Raw genomic sequence first — 5,951 nt, forward strand, 5'->3', positions numbered from 1 at the left:
ATTACAGAAGGCATGGAAGTATTCAATCAACAATTCTGCATGATAATTTCACGGTAAAGTAGCAGGACAATTCCGCAGGATTGAGAATATAGCCATATATCCAGCGATGGAGCAATCAGGAAGACGTGATGCAGCAAAACGTCAGTTTAAGACTTTAATCTCGTCAGGGAGGCATCCGTTTATGTGCAGTAAGTGAATTTAAATTAAGAGATCTAATCGGGGATTAACCTGCCTAGAGGCGTTTTATGGGGGAGATGCCAGAGACTGGGAGTCGACACCACACGCCTCATCAAGCGCTTCCCCTGTGCTCAGGGAGGTAGGTACCAACTCCTCCAGATTCGCCTCTCCATCGCGTTGGTTGCTGAGGCCATGGGAGCGGTACCAGCAGGCAAGAGGAGTCGGAAAGCAGTGACGTCGTGGGTATCCAGTCTAATGTAGACGATGGAAATGTATGGAGCACAGATCCATCGCTTAAAAAGCTTCAATAGAGAAGGGAGGATCCATCTGTTACTCTTGCATTTACTTGGTGGAGAAGATGAGGAGAGGAAATTGACTCGTTGTGGAGAAGATGAAGAGCAACCGACTGCCAAAGAATTCAATCGGAACGGGTCAAGGGATCAACACCGCTTTTTTTTGGGGGGGGGGGGGGGGGGGAGTTGCCTCACTTTATTAAATCATAACAGCAGTATTACAATCAGAACCAAGGCTGTCAGCTAAAAACTCAGGTCTCGTCTCCAGCCATTCTTGTGACATACCACCTAAACACGCTGACCGCGCACATAGTTGAGCCACATTGTTTGCTGAACGACTGGTAAACACTAAAACGAAAGACTGAAAAAAAGATGCAAGCTCGTTTACATCGGAACGGGTCAAGGGATCAACACCGCTGGATATCTGGAAAATGAATTGACCACGACACGCCTCGACCTCATGTGGAGAAAATGTGGGATGTGAGACCGGAAGGGAACAGGGACAACGGCACTGTTAGGAAACGTGATCGTATGTGACACGTTTAGATATCTTGTCCTAGTCCTAGTCTAATACGATGTATGCCTAGCACCGCCTGTACCTCCTATATATATGAATCAATAGGGAGCTCGTGTGTATCCGAGTAGTCCCAAAGAATCTAACTGATCAGATTATCAATTTCACATGGTATCAGGCCGCCTCTTCCGCCTGTAACCCTAGATCGCGACTCCATCCATTGTCGCCGCCGAAGGTTCGTCACCTGCCATGGCGTCATCTTCTACGACGCCGTCGCTGAGCCTTGGCCTCCCTCCGCGTGAGCTACTCACGCGTGAGAACTATCCCACCTGGCGCTCTCAAGTTCTGCCTGCCATACGGGGTGCGATTGATACGTCTCCAACGTATCGATAATTTCTTATGTTCCATGCTTGTTTTATGACATTACCTACATGTTTTGTTCACACTCTATGATGATTTTATGCGTTTTCCGGAACTAATGACGAGATGCCGAAGTGCCAGTTCCTGTTTTCTGCTGTTTTTGGTTTCAGAAATCCTAGTAAGGAAATATTCTCGGAATTGGACGAAATCAACGCCCAGAGTCTTAGAATTGGACGAAGCTTCCAGAACACCCGAGAGCCACCAGAGGGGAGCCCTGGGGGCCCCACACACCAGGCTGGCGCGGCCAGGGGGCGGGCCGCGCCCCCCTATTGTGTCGTCACCTCGTCAGCCCTCCGACTCCGCCTCTTCGCCTATATAAAGGTCCCTGACCTAAAACATCGATACGGAAAAACCACGGTACGAGAAACCTTCCAGAGCCGCCGCCATCGCGAAGCCAAGATCTGGGGGACAGGAGTCTCTGTTCCGGCACGCCGCCGGGACGGGGAAGTGCCCCCGGAAGGCTTCTCCATCGACACCGCTGCCATCTCCACCGCCATCTTCATCAACGCTGCTGTCTCCCATGAGGAGGGAGTAGTTCTCCATCGAGGCTAAGGGCTGTACCGGTAGCTATGTGGTTAATCTCTCTCCTATGTACTTGAATACAATGATCTCATGAGCTGCCTTACATGATTGAGATTCATATGAGTTTTGTATCACAATTCATCTATGTGCTACTCTAGTGATGTTATTAAAGTAGTCTATTCCTCCTCCATGATGTAATGTTGACAATGTGTGCATCATGAAGTACTTGGTATATGCTATGATTGTGATCTCTTGTAGATTATGAAGTTAACTATTACTATGATGGTATTGATGCGATCTATTCCTCCTTTCATAGTTTATCGGTGACGGTGTGCATGCTATGTTAGTACTTGGTATAGTTGTGTTGATCTATCATGCACTCTAAGGTTATTTAAACATGAATATCGAATATTGTGGAGCTTGTTAACTCCGGCATTGAGGGTTCGTGTAATCCTACACAATTAGTGGTGTTCATCATCCAACAAGAGAGTGTAGAGTATAGCATATATCTATTTATTCTGTTATGTGATCAATGTTGAGAGTGTCCACTAGCGAAAGTATGATCCCTAGGCCTTGTTCCCAAATACTGAAATCGCTGTTTGTTTACTGTTTTGTTGCATGTTTACTCGCTGCCATATTTTATTCAGATTGCTATTACTACTCATATTCATTCATACCACTTGTATTTCACTATCTCTTCGCCGAACTAGTGCACCTATACATCTGATAAGTGTATTGGGTGTGTTGGGGACACAAGAGACTTCTTGCTTTGTGGTTGCAGGGTTGCTTGAGAGGGATATCTTCGACCTCTTCCTCCCTGAGTTCGATAAACCTTGGGTGATCCACTTAAGGGAAAACTTGCTGCTGTTCTACAAACCTCTGCTCTTGGAGGCCCAACACTGTCTACAGGAAAAGAAGCGTGAGTAGACATCAAGCATATTTTCTGGCGCCGTTGCCGGGGAGGAAAGGTAAAAGGTACTCACACTCCGGATCTCGGCTACTAAGCTATTTTCCGGCACCGTTGTAAGTACTCGAAGCTATTTCCTTTAGATCCTGCAATTGCATCTTTTTGTTTCTTGTTTTACACTAGTTTGGCATAATGGAAAGCAACATGGAGCTTTTTATTCTATTTCCTGAGTTAAGACATGGATGGTTTGATGCGAAAATTAAAAAACCCATGGAACATATTAGTATGAACACTTTGAACACCATTGTTGCTAATGATATGGAAAATTCTAAGCTTGGGGAAGCTCGCTTTGATGAGCATGATCTTTTTAGTCCCCCAAGCATTGAGGAGAAAATCTTCTTTGATGATACTTTGCCTCCTATTTATGATGATTATAATGATAATGGTCTTTTGGTGCCGCCTGTTATGGAGGATAAGTTTGATTATGAATACAATATGCCTCCTATATTTGATGATGAGAATAATAATGATAGCTACTTTGTTGAATTCGCTCCCACTATTACTAATAAAATTGACTATGCTTATGTGAAGAGTAATAATTTTATGCATGAGACTCATGATAAGAATGTTTCATTTGATAGTTATATTGTTGAGTTTGCTCATGATGCTACTGAAAATTTTTATGAGAGAGGAAAATATGGTTGTAGGAATTTTCATGTTACTAAAACACCTCTCTATGTGCTGAAATTTTTGAAGCTACACTTGTTCTATCTTCCTATCCTTGTTACTTTGCTCTTCATGAACTTGTTTATTTATAAGATTCCTTTTCATAGGAAGCATGTTAGACTTAAATTTGTTTTGAATTTTCTTCTTGATGCTCTCTTTTGCTTCAAATCTTATTTCTTGGGAGTGCATCATTAAAATTACTGAGCCCATCTTAATGGCTATAAAGAAAGAACTTCTTGGGAGATAACCCATGTGTTTATTTTACTACAGTACTTTTATTTTATATTTGAGTCTTGAAAGTTGTTACTACTGTAGAAACCTCTCCTTATCTTAGTTTTGTTGAATTGTTGTGCCAAGTAAAGTCTTTGATAGTAAGGTTCATACTAGATTTGGATTACTGCGCAGAAACAGATTTCTTGCTGTCACGAATCTGGGCTGAATTCTCTGTAGGTAACTCAGAAAATTCTTCCAATTTACGTGAGTGATCCACAGATATGTACGCAACTTTCGTTCAATTTGAGCATTTTCATTTGAGCAAGTCTGGTGCCTCTATCAAATTCGTCTTTACGGACTGTTCTGTTTTGACAGATTCTGCCTTTTATTTCGCGTTGCCTCTTTTGTTGTGTTGGATGGATTTCTTTGTTCCATCGACTTCCAGTAGCTTTGTGCAATGTCCAAAAGTGTTAAGAATGATTGTGTTACCTCTGAACATGTGAGTTTTTGATTATGCACTAACCCTCTAATGAGTTTGATTTGAGTTTGGTGTGGAGGAAATTTTCAAGGGTCAATAGAGGAGGATGATACAATATGATCAAGAAGAGTGAAAGCTCTAAGCTTGGGGATGCCCCGGTGGTTCATCCCTGCATATTTCAAGAAGACTCAAGCATCTAAGCTTGGGGATGCCCAAGGCATCCCCTTCTTCATCGACAACATTATCAGGTTCCTCTAGTGAAACTATATTTTTATTCCATCACATCTTATGTACTTTACTTGGAGTGTCTGTTTGTTTTTGTTTTTGTTTTTGTTTGAATAAATGCTTGTGTGGGAGAGAGACACGCTCCGCTGGTTCATATGAACACATGTGTTCTTAGCTTTTAATGTTCATGGCGAAGGTTGAAAATGCTTCGTTCATTGTTATATGGTTGGAAACGGGAAATGCTACATGTAATTGGTAGAATGTCTTGAATAATTTGATACTTGGCAATTGTTGTGCTCATGTTTAAGCTCTTGCATCATATACTTTGCACCTATTAATGAAGAAATACATAGAGCTTGCTAAAATTTGGTTTGCATAATTGGTCTCTCTAAGGTCTAGATAATTTCTAGTAAGGGTGTAACAACAAGGAAGACGGTATAGAGTCTTATAATGCTTACAATATGTCTTTTATGTGAGTTTTGCTGTACCGGTTCATACTTGTGTTTGCTTCAAATAACCTTGCTAGTCTAAGCCTTGTATTGAGAGGGAATACTTCTCATGCATCCAAAATCCTTGAGCCAATAACTATGCCATTCGTGTCCACCATACCTACCTACTACATGGTATTTCTCTGCCATTCCAAAGTAAATTGCTTGAGTGCTATCTTTAAACACTTCAAAAGTTATTACCTCTTATTTGTGTCAATATTTTATAGCTCATGAGGAAGTATGTGGTGTTTATCTTTCAATCTTGTTGGGCAACTTTCACCAATGGACTAGTGGCTTCATCCGCTTATCCAATAATTTTGCAAAAAGAGCTGGCAATGGGGTTCCCAGCCCCAATTAATTAACTTTCATGATTTTACAAAAAATAGACACTCCTCCATGGTATGTGATTGTTGGACGGCACCCGAGAATTCGGTTAGCCATGGCTTGAGAAAGCAAAGGTGGGGAGGAGTGTCATCTAAATAAAACTAAAATAAAAAGGTACTCCTTCATGGTATGAGATTGTTGGCAGGCACCCGAGGATTCGGTTAGCCATGGTTTGTGAAAGAAAGGTTGGAAGGAGTGCCACCCAAAAATAAAAATGTTTCATGGGAGCCGCTCTTTGAAGGTTTGTCTGGCAAGGGAGTTAGAGTGCCCACTACCATTCGTTGACAACAACAAACACCTCCCAAAATTTTACTTTTATGCTCTCTTTATGTTTTCAAAATAAAAGCTCTAGCACAAATATAGCAATCCATGCTTCCCTCTGCGAAGGGCCATTCTTCTACTTTTATGTTGAGTCAGTTCACCTACTTCTTTCTGTCTTAGAAGCAAACACTTGTGTCAACTGTGCATTGATTCCTACATACTTGCTTATTGCACTTGTTATATTACTTTATGTTGACAATATCCATGAGATATACATGTTACAAGTTGAAAGCAACCGCTGAAACTTAATCTTCCTTTGTGTTGCTTCAATGCATTTACTTTG

This window comes from Lolium perenne, chromosome 1, assembly GCF_019359855.2.
Source record: "Lolium perenne isolate Kyuss_39 chromosome 1, Kyuss_2.0, whole genome shotgun sequence".
NCBI classification, from domain to species: domain Eukaryota; kingdom Viridiplantae; phylum Streptophyta; class Magnoliopsida; order Poales; family Poaceae; genus Lolium; species Lolium perenne.